General features: G+C 37.3%; 1 protein-coding gene across 5 annotated transcripts in view; it reads left to right on the forward strand.

Annotated features, from left to right (window-relative positions):
* The window catches only part of dph6 (diphthamine biosynthesis 6), a 280,799-nt gene that overhangs the window by 213,355 nt on the left and 51,283 nt on the right, over nt 1-16,161 (forward strand). The window lies entirely within an intron of this gene.

The following is a 16,161-nucleotide window of genomic DNA, read 5'->3' on the forward strand; positions in this document are numbered from 1 at the left end:
ATTTGCAGAGACAGAAGAATTGAAAAGATTGAATGAGAAGACTGAGGATCAGCTGGCAACAATCAGGTGGGTGTAGTTGGATCACATGGTCCAATGGTGGGAGAGATGGACAGCCAATCACAGGATTGTAGATAAACTAAAGAAACCAGAGAATAGGGCCACACTCTCCATTACACAGAAGCAGTGATGTAAAGCCACTTCCTTGTGAATCTGGCTCTTCTCACTGCCATTGAACCTTTCCAGAAAATTTGGATCTATAGGAACGAATAAAAACGCAGCTAAAATTTGAGGCACAATGCGTCAGCTAAATATTTGATTTAGGTACCTGACTATGGAAATCAGGATAACTTCCTCTCCATGACCCATCATCACAGGCTGGGGTTTGCCATCTTATGAAGATTGCCCAAAGTAATTGCTACTGATTTTTCAGCATGCGATTGAAATCTTGGCTAAAATGATAACCATATCAATAAAAAAAAACATTTATAGATGGTCTTTACATTCAGCAGATTTCCAATCTAGATTGAGGAGGTGAAAGCCAAATGCTTTTATCAGCTGAATTTATAAGCAGGAAATTCTAGACAGGAGAAGTCCAAAATCAGACATATTTTCAGTTACAGAGAAGGGAGAAGAGTGGAGAGAATATGTGGGAATGTCAGCGATTAGGTGGAAATCAGGGGAACAGTGTCAGAAGTGGTGAAGATGTCAACTGAAAAAGGTTGGTGAAGATTTGTTATTCACTGATGACCGTCTTTGAAAAGACATATATAAAAAAAGATGAATGAGGGCAATAGATATGAACAAAGTAATGCTGGAGTCATCAGGTACACGTTGAAGAAATGGCTAAGTAAAAATGGGAAGAAGTTACCTTTTCCTTCCTAATCTACAGGCATGGGAACTCTACCGGAAGGACACTCATGATCCTATGTCAGATGTGGCTGGCAGGGGATTGGAGAGGCAAATTGCTCAGTGTAATCCTGACAGTTACAGTATGAATGGATGCTGCTGTCGTGTGGTGATAGTGCTCACTGACAAGTTTGACAACATCTGTGTCACTCAGCAAAATTATGCTTAGAGCAGATTCAGGTGAATCTGAACCTTGATGTATCTGAATCATTTTATAAAATAATAGCCAGAATGTAAAACAGTCTAGCCAAGATCCAATACGAGCTTGTTCTCTTTGCCCTCCCCCAGCATTTTATTCCTGCTACTGCCTCCTTCCTTTCTAAGCCTGATGACGGGCTGTGGCTCAAAATGTCGACCTTTTATTTCCCTCCATAGATGCTGCTTGCCCTGTTGAATTCAAGCATTTTGTGTGTGTAGCTCAAGATTTTCTACATCTGTAAAATCTTTTCTATCTCTGTATTACCAACTTTTAAGCTCTGATCTTCAGAAATAAGCCCTGGTGGCTGTTTTTTTTACTTTATTCATGTGTAATAAGTTTCAATATTCTGTGCACTCAGAAATCCTCAATCCCCTAATCATTCAGATGTGCACTTTCCAAATAGTTAGCCTCCTAATTTGCTTACTATGTATATTACAGCTGTTAATTCCACTGAAATTTGTTTGCCATTGATATTGTAACTTGCATAATAAATATTTGTTGTATTAAACCTAATATTTTCAAAAAGTATTAATACATTTTAAGATATTCTCATAATTACAAAGCATCTCCATGAAAATAAAATACCTCATTACAGGATAACTGTATTGGTACAAATCATGCATCAGTTCATTTCAGAACAAATAGCTGCAAATTGGCCATGTAGGGACTGTGGAGAGAGAAACAAGAGTTAATGATGGAGCCTACATTATGACTGGAAGGTGTTAAAGAATTTACAGTTTTTAATCAAATCAGTAATTAGGTAGGTGGGAAATGTATGTGATGAAAGGTAATAGTGTTTACTACACAAGGAATTGAGAGTGCAGAAGTTGTTTTTCTGACAATGGGTGCATGTGTGTAATTTGTGTTTTTATTGAAAGAAATGTATTTATTTTTAAAACTGATTGTCTTCTCAGTTTGTTACAGAATTGCTACATATAATGCTTAGATTTACTGTGTTCTATATTTCTAAAACAACCGGTAGACAAGAAAGCGTTCCATGTGGTTAATACAGTTGTATTAACATAGTGAGAATATTTATCATTTGAATATTCTTCTTATGAATGATCAGTTTGCATCGTTTCACTAATACAGTGCTTCTTACTTCAACACTAGAATTGATAGGATTAATTTGTTTGCATTCCACGTGATAGAATGTACTTTATTGGATCATTGATCCAACACAGGGAGACATATTGATCTGAATTATTTGAAAACTGATCCTTTTAATTTTTTTTTAAATGCAAAAACCCTTGCTCTATGTTTTAATGCTATGTTTTGACTGAATCTTCAAAAATGAAAGGTGTTTCAAAATATTCTCAGACTTGGCATTAGACATTATCTCATTTGCTGTTGATCCACACTTTACGTAATTTTTCAAAGGGTTAAATAAAATTAAGTCTATAGAATTTAACAGTTAATTTCTACAAAGAATTTGGAAATAAAGAATACTTTTGTTCCTTTCACTTCTAGCTAGTTCTTCAAAACTGCCTTAACTGTTAAAGTAAAATATACGGTTTACATAAATGATTGTCCTTAGCAGGTAATAGATTAATGTTGATATATACAAAGTCCTGTTCATATTCTTGAGGACTGTAATTAAGATATATCTAGCACTATCCTTACATGATGAATCATTAGATGTCCTTTATTTTGTGTGAAAATATGAAAATGTTGAATACAGTTTATGGGTTTAAAGATATATTTAATTGTATTAGTGATCAGCATTATGCATGTATCAGTAGACAATGTGTATTTCGTTCTCTCGTAAGGAGCTATACTTCACTGTGAAAAAAAATCCCTTCAATTTTGGAACGAGTATTTGAAGTAGAAAAGTGCCAAAGAAAAAAAAATTGAATGAATTCAGGACTAGTGCATTTATTAGATTTGTGATTTACATTGTAAAATACTGACTGCTTAAATGTTGGATTTCCTTGACAAACTGAAGTATCACTTAAGGGTGATTGTCATTCTGTTCCTTTACAGAAAGGATTCAAATATTCCTTTAGCACATGTAAATCATTCTGAAGTTTATGAAAGTAAGTGGTTTACTTACTTCTGTGGTGGAGCATCAAAGCAGAGGAAGTGGGCTTGCTGTTGCTTAAACAACATCCCTAAGAGTGACTTCACGATGTGATTAGAAACCCCTGCTGCGCAGGAAATATGAAGGGATCTCACATACTTTGTCGGCATATGCTCCCTGCTGCTAATAAGCTTTAACCTGTTTCCTGATTATTACATTTACCATGCAAATATTACCATTCTGAGACTAGGCCTATTTCCACAAGAGAACATGAAAGAAAGGGTTTCATGTACTGTGATTTAAAAATTAAAAACTATCATCCAGGGAGATTAAAGGAGATAATGAGCAAGGAGCCTGCTTTTCAATATGGTGGCAGAGACTCCAGAGGTTTAAAGTCCAGATGCTTAGTCAAAAGTGTTTTGGAAGGATTGAAGTAATAAGAGTTTTGTGGAACAATTCCAAATATCAGTATAGGTAAATAGATTGAAGCAGTGTTCAGTGTCATTTTCTCTCTGTGGGAAATATGCAACCGTCTCTATTTTGGTCATAAGAATATACAATTAGAAGCAAGAGTAGGTTATTCGATTCTTTACCCTTACCCCTCTGCTCATTAAAATTCTAGCATTTTCCTGCTGTAACACTGGAATGGCCGAGCCTTTCGCATGGAACTGTAACTGTTTGTTCTCAACTCCACTCTTGAGATACATCAATCGTGACTCTACACTACCATGATTCAAAGAGATGCTAACATCTCACCCGGCAGTAATCCACAATTCACAGCCATGTATAATTAACCCATTTATTCCTGCTCTTTATTTTCTGCCCATCAGTTGAGGATAGTATATTAACCTTTATTTCATATGCTACAAGTTTGTGTGCACCACCTCTCAGGCCTAATGAAATTCAACATATGCCTTATTCCCACTTACCTGCTCAGCTGTTCACATTCTAAAAAGGTCAAAAGTAATTATCAAAAATCATTTCCATTAGCATAAATTCAACCTAATTCTTTTATTATTTTCTAAATATTCTTCTTTGATTTCTTGGTAATACATTCTAACATTATCTGTAGCGACTACTTGAAAAAGCACTCAGAGACTAAGCATGAGGTGTTGACACTGTATGACATGCTATCCACAGTAACAAATTTGTAAAGTCGAAGAATTCGTTTGATCTTTTAGTAAAAGACCACCAAAATGAACAATCTTGAAACAGTAAAAACTAATGAAACTAAAGTTATCGATATAACAAAATAAACAATCTTAGTGTATTTAAACGTATTCAGGAGTTCAAATTCAAGTGTATTTAAGCAGTCAACAAAAAGATATCACCCATGGCACACTGCCTTCTTTATAGGCATCTGTTAGTCTCGTGAGACCATGGATTTGGGCCTTGGAAGGTTTCCAGGGTGCAGGCCTGGGCAAGGTTGTATGGAAGACCGGCAGTTGCCCATGCTGCAAGTCTCCCTCTCCACACCACCGATATTGTCCAAGGGAAGGGCACTAGGACTCATACAGCTTGGCACCAGTGTTCTCGCAGAGCAATGTGTGGTTAAGTACCTTGCTCAAGGACACTACAAGGACACTGCCTCAGCTGAGGCTTGAACTAGCGACCTTCAGATCAGTAGACCGACGCCTTAACCACTTGGCCACACGCCAACACTGCCTAGCTGTACCCAACCTAAACTGAACTAAGGCAAAGCATGAATATGTAATTAAACTTTTCAATTCTGGCACGCCCAAACCCATAAGACTAACTGGCTATAATAAACATGCAATACAAAATACAATCAAACTGACAGGAAATACAAGGTTTCTACATTATCTCTTTAATAGATGTCAAGCTAATAAATGGGTATTTCCCTATTTTTCTCTTCCCTATCTTTTTGAAGTAGAGAGGTCAGGTACGCTACTATAAAATTTGTTGCAACTGATGGAAAATATGTGGAATTTTAGAAGATGATAGCCGGTGATTCCTCACTGTCAAAGCTTTTGCTTCCAAAACCTTGAGAAAGAGCCCATCAGTTCCAGGGGATTTATCAAATTTCAGTACTAATAATTTCCCTAATATTATTTTTAACTTCCTTGAGCTAATTTCTTGAAGCTTCTCATTCATTCTAGGTCTGTTTTCCTCCGTTATTTTTGAGAGATTTTTTTGGGAGATGTAAAATATTTGTTTAATTTCTCTCTTACTTTGCTGTTCCTCAAAGTAATTTATCCTGTCTCAGTCCGGAAGAGACCCAAAATAACTTTTACTTATGTTTATAAATTTACCAAGAAGCAGTTAAAATCTCTTTTGCTTTTCTCTCAAATTTACTTGATTTGTGCTTTAATTTTACTTTTCAAGGATTTGGTTCTTTGTTGAATTCTGAAGTTTTCCCAATTCTAGGATTTTTTCTTCATTTACCATCATTAGAAGTTACTTCCTCTAATATAATGCTATCTGTAACTTTGCTTGGTTGCCTTGTTCAAGAACCATTTTTGCTTTTGTGATGCTGTAACTTAATTAGGATAACCAATGTCTGTGTGGTAAGCTATATGTTTTTTTTTACAATGTTAGCAATTGCTTGTTTACTATCATTCTTTTTAACATCATTCCTCAATATACAATAAAACAAACTGCTGGGGAAACTTAGCAGAGGCATCTGTGAAGCCAGAGAGATGCTGAACAATCCGGACTCAGTTCCTGCATTAGTCCTGATATGAGGTCTTGGTCCAAATTGATGATCATTCATTTGCTTCCACAGATGTTGCCTGACTGCTGGGTTCCTCAGGCAGTTTGTTTCTTCGCTCCATATTACAGCGCCTGCAGTCTCTTTTGCCTCAATATGCCATAACCAGCTTGTGCCTTATTTAGATTTAGACTGTGGCTTCAGACTGAACTTATTTACGTTCAATCTCTATATAACATTCAATTATGTATGACAACTCTTCTCTACAGTCCCTTAAACACAGCTGATTAATTAATCCTTTCTCACTACTTATCAATGGTTCTTCAACACAATGATCTGGAAAAATATTTTTTTACGCACTCCTTGAATTCATCCTTCACACCATTGCAGCTAATTTGGTTTGCTCAGTCTAAATGTAGATTAAAGTCCCCCATGATTAGTGTTGATGCCATTGTCATACGTGCCTCTAATTTCCTCATTTATGTGATCCTTTACACTCATGCCTGTTTGAGGGTCTGTAGGCAACTCCTATCAATGTTTTCTGATGTTTTGTTTTTTAACTTCTGCCTGATACTGTTTATTGATTCCTGAACTAAGATTTTCTTCTCTGCTGCCTTTATCCTACTCTCTATTTTCAAGACTACCCCATCTTTTTTTCCATTTTACCTGTCTCTTTTGGAAGTTAAGTATCTCTGAAATATCTAATTTCGATCCTAGCAGTTATGGCTCTGTAATGGCTGTTGGATCATCCCAATTTACTGTATTTCTATATGTGTCATTAATTCATTTGCCTTCTTATAAACATTGCATGAATTTAGCTAAATAAAATTGACTTGTTTTTTCACCTGCTTTGACTTGGATTGGAGGGACTCTCTTGCGATTGTGTGCTCTATCTCCTCCTGATGGACTCCAGTTATCATTATCCAATAAAGTAATCGTATCGGTCCCATTTCTCCTGTTGCTTTGTTCCCTACCATTTATTCTGTTACACAGGGCCAGCAACTCCCCTTGGATTCTTCTGCATCTTACCTGAATTAGGGTGGAATTTTGGTCAAATAACCTACTAGTGTGTCTTTGCATTGAAGAAGAAATTCGTTTACTCAGCAACAGTCTCTGTAGTCATAAGAGGTCATGCAGACTCCACACAGACAGCAAACAAAATGAGGAGTGAAGCGAAGTCACTGCAGCACTGACAGCTCTGTATCTGCCACCCTGTAAATTTCAGAAGTTCAGCAGCATTAGAGACTTGGTACTTTTCTGTAGCAACCTCTCTGGCTTTAAATGTTGAAATAAGATCTGATGAGAGCTATTTAGAATATTCAAAGGGTTTATTAGATAATCTGTTAAGAGTAGAAACCAGAATGCACATTTCCGCAAACTTCCTAAATATCTCGAATCGAAGTACTACAAAAGGCTGAGGATCTTGGGCTGATAGCAGTATTGAACGTTAAGACCGATAGGTTTTTTTGTTAGGTCAGTGATCTTGTATTAATGCAAGATCATAAAACAGATAATGTTAGTTTGGTAAAATAATGCATACATCTGAAAGCATCCCTTTTGAGGCACAACAGAAATGTTAATGAATTCTAGATCATCAGAGAATCACATTATATCTAAAGAAATGGACAGTCATTACATGAAAAATCCACCCAGACTGGTGGGTGGAAGATGATTTTACTTGGGCCAGAAGTCAAACCCAAATTTAATTTTGAATTTTAGAAACTTTATGTACAACTAGCCATATCCTGTTTGTCCCAAAGGACAATAAGAAGGCAATACTTAGACAGTTGGGAGCAATATAGCAAAAGCATGGTCTTTTTGACAAGATATGTAACAAGCCCCAAATAAAATTTAGCCCACAGTTGTAGGCAAGGTAATAAATTCAAAGTTCTACTGTTAGAAGAATGAAAGGAGATCTTATAAAAGCATATAAAATTATGAAAGGGATAGATAAGATAGAGTTAGGAAAGTTGTTTCCACTGGCAGGTGAGACTAGAACTAGGGGACATAGCCTCAAGATTCAGGGGAGTAAATTTAAGATGGAGATGGAGAGGAACTGCTTTTCTCAGATACTGGTAAATCTGTGGAATTTTCTGCCCAATGCAGCAGTGGAGGCTGCCTCAGTAAATATATTCAAGACAAGGTTGGATAGGTTTTTGCATAGTAGGGGAATTAAAGGTTATGTGGAGAAAGCAGATAGGTGGAGATGAGGTATGGCCAGATCAACCATGATCTTATTGAATGTCAGAGTAGACTTGATGGGCCAGGTGTCCTACTCCTGTTCCTATTTCTTATATTCTTACATACTGTTGAAACAAATCAATATCCCGCTTAAAAGAAGAATCAAATGATCTCTTGTGAAACAGATAATGATGCACAGTAATCCTGAGTTTTCAGGGAGCAAACTATTGTGATACTATTACTAATCGAAGCTCCGGGTTTGAAAACCCTAAATTCAAATCCCAAAGTGTTAGTTTGCAAAATAGAATGTGGTTTTGTTTTATGTTTGGCCCATTTCAGACTGCAGTAAGAACCCAACTGGATCACAGGCATCTTTTAGGGTAGAAAACCCACTGCTCTTAACCCCACTGGATTCTATTTAACCACTGTATGAAGTAACGTAGCAAACCTCTCTGTTGTGTCAAATCGCTTCAGGGCAACTCAGAACAGGGAATAAAATGCATCCATATACCAGAGAGGAAGTTGTTTTAGCAGAGTGGAATACTTTATTTGGTCAGTCAAGGAATGTTTGATGCTGTATTTTGATGAGGGATGCAACAATACAGGTCTAGCTCTTGATTTTTATGGTGTTCAATATATCACTTCAGCTGAAAGCCCAGCAAATGAAAGAGTTAAGACCATTCTGTTGCTCTGCGTCGCACTGCTAGAACTGACAGTCTTTCCTATCCATTTGCATAAGGCAGCTAAAAATGGAGATTTATTGTATTGAATTGCTTATCCTCTGCAAATTCTCAACTGCGGAGAACATTAGTTTTTGTAAATGATAATTAAACAGATCACTGACTCATCTTCAAAGGCCATGGAAAGAATTTACATATTGAAATACAGTATATATCAAATTATGTCAGATATGCAGAAAGACAACTTTCTTATTAACAAAGAAGGATGGAATTTCTCTTCATTGAGTGGTATCGAATAGCAAAATATATTCTCAAATCAACTAATAGTCTTTTTGTGCTGTTTAGTAATTTTTCAAAATTGCTGCTGGGTGGAAAGTCACTAAAATTAGTTTTGGCCAAACTAACAAAAAGGGAGATTCAAAATTCCAGAGCATCCTTAAACCATATGGTTTCCAAAGTAGGGCAGCAAACTGTTGATCTGTGTCATTGGTCTACAAATTAATCAGAGCCTAATTTCTCCAGATGGCCCTTGGACAGTATCGGATAATTCCATCCTTAGGAACAGCTGTCAGAACATTTCTAACCTGAGATTTTCAAAGATGTATCCTGTGGATTTTCAGCAGAAACCTACATATATTTCTTCTAAATTGTGAACTCCTGCCTTGAACTCAGTAAACAGTCTGTTGTTAGATTTAGTTTATTTGCTGCAGCTGAGAGTCAGAATCATGAGGTTGCCTCAAGCAGGTATCTTCAGGCACATTTGCAGCAGTGACACAAGTTTTGTCAAGCCTGGTTTTGTTGTTAAGCAGGGGCATCGTGCTTGACCAATTTATTAGAGCTCTTAGGAGAAGCAAAATAAAGAACTGGTGAATATACTGTACTTGGGTTTCCAGAAATTTGTTAAGATGCTGCAGCGGAGGTTATTGAATAAAATAAAATGAGAATAATGCAGATGTTACGATATTATCATGTAACAATGATTGGCTGGCTGACAGGAAATAGAGTTAGACATAAATCGGTTCCCTTTGAGTAAGTGGGTGAAGGATTCCTGGGGCAGGAGGAAATGTGGAACCTAGATTACAGTCATATCAGCCATCATCTTATTGAATGGGAAAGCAAGCTTGAGCAGCTGGGTGGTCTTCTCCTGCACCTAATTTATAGGTTTATTCAAGGAAAAATGACCAGTGTCAGGTAAAAATGCTGAATCTCTGGTACAGAAACAAATTTCATCAGAAAGAAAATGCACTGTATAATTGGAACTCAGTAATGAAATGTTGTGTTGGTGGGATTGGATGTGAAGCCACTCTATGGTGGGAAATTAATCATTCTATAACTCTCTATCATGTTTGCTTCAATGACAAAAATATCCACATTGATGCCTCTTAGATGTTTTCCTTCTTTATGAGTCATGGCTTTTCCTCTAGCATACCTAACAGACCTTTGTCTACACTTAGCCTTGGTTCCACATTTCTCTTCTCATCCCTCTCCAGGACAGAGAATGAGTAAACTTCCCCTGATTCTCACCTTCTACATCGCCTGAATCAATGTTGAACACATCATCCTCTCTTGCATTGCCATCTTCAACAAGATTTGACAACTAGACATATCTTCCCCTCCTTTCCACTTTCTTCTTCCCCCATAAACAAACTTTCTGTAAGGACTCTTTCCCATGCAAACACAGGTCTTTTGACTATGTCCCTTCTAATCATTCATTGATTCAAACAATCCTTCAACCAACCTTGAATGCTGTATTCAGTGTTCACCTCTACCTTGGAGAAACCAAACACAAAGAGTCTGCACTCAGTCTGGCAGGGCGACCCTGAGCTTCCTTTACCTTCTACTTTATTTCTATCTCTAGCTCCCATTCCGACTCTGACCTAGCTGTTTGTAGCCTCCAACAAGGTTTTAACAGGACCAAAAGCAAGCTTGAGGAACAACACCTTATCTCATTACCTCTTCACAGAGGAGGTACAGGAGCCTGAAAACCCACACTCAAAATCAAAGTAACTTTCAAAGTAAATATATATTAGTAGGTATAATATTATTTATTAATTTTATATATTATAATAATTAATACTAATAATAATAAGTATATATTACCCTATACTACATTGAGATCCATTTTCTTGTAGGCATTTAAAGGAAAAATAAAGAAATACGATAGAATGTACGAAAAATCATACACAAACTAAGACTGACGAACAACCATTGTGGAAACACGAGGAAATCTGCAGATGCTGGAATTTCAAGCAACACACATAAAAGTTGCTGGTGAACGCATCAGACCAGGCAGCATCTCTAGGAAGAGGTACAGTCGACGTTTTGGGCTGAGACCCTTAGTCAGGACAAATGTCAACTGTACCTCTTCCTAGAGATGCTGCCTGGCCTGCTGTGTTCACCAGCAACTTTTATGTGTGTTGCATTGTGGAAAGTGCAATGTTGTCGGAGAAGTTTTGAGAGGCAGAATTTATGAGCATTTGGAGAGACATAATCTGAATAGGGATAGTCCACATGGCTTTGTCAAGGCAGGTTATGCCTTGCAAGCCTGATTGAATTCTTTGACGGTGTAACAAAACACATTGATGAAGGTAGAGCATTGGATGTAATGTAAATGGATTTCAGTAAGGCACTTGATAAAGTTCCCCGTGCAAAGCTGATTCGGAAATTAATGAGGCATGGGATCCAAGGAGACCCTGCTTTGTGGATCCAGAATTGGCTTGCCCACAAAGGCAAAGGGTGGTTGTAGATGGTTCGTATTCTGCGTGGAGCATGGTGACCAGTGGTGTTCCACAGGGATCTGTTCTGGGGCCCCTCCTCTTTGTGATTATTATAAATGATCTTGATGAGGAAATAGAAGGGTGGGTTAGTAAGTTTGCTAATGACACAAAAGTTGGGGGGTGTTTGGAGAGTCTGGAGGGTTGTCAGAGGTTACAGCAGGACATCAGTAGAATGCAGAACTGGACTGAGAAGTGACAGGTGGAGTTCAGCCCAGATAAAATGTGAAGTGGTTCATTTTGGTAGGTTAAATTTGAAGTATTAATGGTAAGACTTTTGGCAGTGTGGAGGATCAGCAAGATCTTAGGGTCCATGTCCATAGGACACTCAAAGCGGCTGCACAGGTTGACAGTGTTCTGAAGAAGGTGTGTGGTGTGATGTCCTTCCTCAGTCGTGGGATTAAGTTCAAGAGCTGTGAGGTAATGTTAAAGCTACTTAAAACCTTAGTTAGACCACACTTGGAGTCAGTGTGTCCAGTTCTGGTCACCACTATGGGAAGGATGTGGATACTATAGAGAGAGGATGTGGATAGTATAGAGAGAGTGCAGAGGAGATCTACAGGGATGTTGCCTGGACTGGAGAGCGTGAGAACGGATTGAGTGAACTTGGCCTTTTCTCCTTGGAACAATGGAGGATGAGAGGTGACCTGATAGAGATGTATAAGGTGATGAGAGGCATGGATTGTGTGGATAGCCAGAGGCTTTTTCCCAGGGCTGAAATGGCTAACACAGGGGGGCATAGTGATGGTAGAGGCAGATACAATAGGGTATGTTAAGAGACTCTTAGATAAATACATGGAGCTTAGAAAAATAGAGGGCTATGCAGTAGGGAAATTCTAGGTAGCTTCTAGAGTAGTTTACATGGTTGGCACAACATTGTGGGCCAAAGGGCCTGTAATGTACTGTAGATTTCTGTGTTCTATGTTAACAATTTTGGAACAGCATCTTCTCCTCTGCCATCAGATTTCTGAAATCTCCATGAACGCATGATCATTAACACATTATTCACCTTTTGTACTATGTATTTAATTTCGTAATTTGTTGTCATTATTATGTCTTGCACTGTATTTCTGCTACAGAACAATAAATTTCATGATAATAAGCCTGATTCTGATGTAATTGTGATTTTGATATTTATATTTCTCTTAAAATATTTCTTTCTCACGCATATTGAACAAAGTTGAATTAACTTCCATTACAGTGGAATATTTTACACAATTCATTTATGTAAAATGTTGTTCACATTATTAAAGGATCAGTTTGTTCTAAGTGGAAGAATATTGACATTACAACCTGTGACAGGTTGAGTAAAAAAAAATAAAAGTTTACTGTAGATGAATGGGTTGACCTGGAAGTTGTGGATATGTTTGCAAGCTGCACCTCAGTACCTTGGGCCAACAAATGACCTTTAAGCTTGAGCGAGCTTGGCTTTTTCCAGTGCTGAGCTCTAATTTTCATCTTTTCAAACAGTTTCCAACCACTTGGAGTAGAATTAGTATTGACAAGGATAGAATTTGTCTCCTGAAGGAGAATAGCTTGCCTGTGTAAGTGCTAATGCAACATTTATCTGTCGGTAACTTTACACTGCTTCTCTGCCATACCTAATACAGCAAAAGCAAAATGCTGTCTATGAAATGTTATTGTGTCTCAAGTGCGAGCAATTTGAAGTAAAATCATTTCTATCTTTGTCATTCCTCACACAACAAGGATACTTGTGTGATTGTTTGCTGTTGATATACAATTAGTCTCTGCTAACATTTATTTAAACTGTACACTACAGTCAAGCAGCAATATGTTGCACTGCAGAAAAATGGCTGTAGGTATTCCTTGCAATAATTTAGTAGCCAGGTTGTGAAATGGAGTACGTGTAACCTATTATTATGCACCACTCGCCAAATGCAAGTGGATGAAAATTGATCCTGTAAATTGAAAGAGGGATAAATGTTATGCCCTTATTGATGCATATACAGATTTTATTTTTCACTTAGTAATTTATTAAGTTCATTTCTGCCCCATTTTAAGAAGCAAATAACGAGTGGAAAAAAATAATTTTCAAAGGGTGGGAAAATTTTTATTGAGAGTTACATTTAATTCTGTTACTGTGATGTCACTGTGGCTAAAGCTTATTTTGAAGTGCTCAACTATTAGGTTAAAGCTTTTACAAAGAAAAAGTGAAATGGTTTGATTTGTGAAATATGAAGCTTACTATGATGAGATGTGAGAGTGTGAAATCCTAACATGACAAGTTTACAAAAGAGAACTTTTGGTTGCTGTCATTATGATGAAACCATTTTAAAGATACATTTAATTTACAAACTTTTGTTTTTTCTTCCTCATAGAATGATTCAAAACAAATTTATCCAGATAAAAATGTATGCTCTTGAAACAAATGTACCAATATTATCTTCAATCTTATTATGTCATTGTTTATAATTTCATGTAATAATTTGTCAGACCACAATAGTCAATTCTTAAGACTTGACATTTAGAAAATGGATTGGTTGCTGGTATTGGGTGTGGGGGGGATTGCAGAGGAAGGTTGTCTTGTAGAGATACACTGACTAAGATTAGTCTATATTCACTGCAGTGGAGAAGAATAAGTGGGACAAAGATGCCATGGTCTCACAATAAAAGGAAGGCCTTGTAATACTATGAGGAGAACAAATTTCTTCACACAGGGGGTTGTAAATCTCTGGAATTTTCCACCAGTGTTGTGGATGCTCAGTTATTGAGTACATTCTTGTCTGGGGTCAATAGATTTTTGGACACGAGAAGGATTCGATGTTGGAGGATCCTGGCTGCAAAGTGAGCCACAAGATCAGTGGATAATAATAGGTTCCAGATACTTCATTTCATAATTTGACTATTAAATCACTGACAGATACAGTCACAACACTTTTCAGTTCAATAGTGAAGAAATCTTGAATGACTGTACAGCCAATACCTGCATTCGTTTATCTTAGTTCTTTCAGACTGGATCAAATGTTAATCGAGCAATAAATGAGGCAGTAAGAAATATATCAATCAACTTCAGTGAGATTGGGGATAAAAATACCAAACTGCAATTTCAAAAATGTCCCAATCAAAAATAAGTAGTTTGGAACAGAGATGACATGAGAATCTTTTAAAGCTTCGTTTATCAATGACTACTAAAAAGACCACCTGCCATCTTCTCTGAAAGATATATTTAAATATGTTTTTCTTCAAATTTATGAGTGAACAGGTAGAGTCAGAGTGCCCTCTGAGCCCAGCCAAAATACTCGCCAAGCTGCTGAGCCTTTCTTCCTTCTCCAGACAAGCACTCCTTCACCCTCACCACACTCAGAACCCCTCTCACAAGCCTGGGAGTCAGCCTCCTGAGAACTAAGGCTAGCTGGTTTTCCTTTTCTGCTTCCTGCAGTAGGGCTTGCATGTGATGCCCATAGTTGTTCAACAAATAGTTCGTGAGGACAGAACTTGAATGCGACACTTGCTTTGAGTTGAGTGAGTAAGTGCACTCAAATTAAACATCCCCCCCCTTTATCCCTCGCCCCACATTCCTATCCAAACCAGGAGCAACTGATCAGGATTCTTTAGAGAAGTTCCAGTGAATGGAAAATATCTCTTTGTGGGAAAGAGGTGAGGAAGTAACTGTTATTGAGTCCTTGAGCTTAACAAGCTATCTTCAGGGGTCAAAGAGAAATGTCCTAATCTTAAACTGGATGAAACCAATTTTTTCTCTTGCCACACCCCAAAACAATGTATGGCAGATAGGGTTTGTTGACAAACTTTGGTTTCACCAAATAGCGAATAAAGACTTTCCAAAAACAAACTGAGAAAATAGCAAGTAGTTAGTAATGCTAAATTTACTTGTCTGCTTCATAAAAATCAAATTGCTCCATTAGTGTCCCATAGTTTTTAATAATGTGGATCCATCGGTACTTTGTATAAGTCTCATGTAGGCATATACCCCCCAAGGTGGGATCCACACATTTCCATTACCAAATGATTCTATTTATAAATTAACTTTGTCTCGGGTTTTGTTTCTTACCATCTGACCCACACTTGAGATAGCATTAAATTTCTTGCTCAAAGAAGTCGTTTTACTCATGGGATCAGAAAGTTTTATATATTTTCTTTATTCTATGCCAAGACGGGGGGAACTTAGCCAATGTGTTGTTTCTGCTTTCTTGAGTAAGAAAGAGAAGCTGACCAAGAGTGCTGCTCCTTAACAACTCAATGATCTCCAGTGATTCTACCTCGGTTGCTGCAGCCTACTGCAGTTTAATCAAATCCTGATATACTGTGGGAGTTAGCACGTGAATATTGGTTTCTTGGATAAGATACCGTTTGGGTGCCTGATGACCTCCGAACTGTATTTGGTACATGTGTTTTTTATTAATCAGCAATTCCATAAATATAATTTTGCACATTGGGATCAGTTCAAGGTATTTGAGTGCTTAAATCGAGAAACCAAAAAAGTGAAGAGAATCCGTATGTAAGCCTGGATTTAATTACTTGTCTGGAACCACTACCTTGAGCTTGGAAAGACCATGCCTGACCTGGAATATCTGTGCCAGTTAAAGTGCAAAATATTTGTCTTCATTTTTGTTACTGCTTATCTGGACTTATTGCCTTGGTTTAACCGGCTGAGCACAACACGGGAATGTAAAAAAATTAAAAATGTAGATATAATATTAGTTTTTTTTAATTCTGAGGACTCACTGAATGTATTTTCAGTTTTAATGTGG

The sequence above is a fragment of the Mobula birostris genome, chromosome 1 (assembly GCF_030028105.1).
Source record: "Mobula birostris isolate sMobBir1 chromosome 1, sMobBir1.hap1, whole genome shotgun sequence".
In the NCBI taxonomy this organism is placed as follows: domain Eukaryota; kingdom Metazoa; phylum Chordata; class Chondrichthyes; order Myliobatiformes; family Myliobatidae; genus Mobula; species Mobula birostris.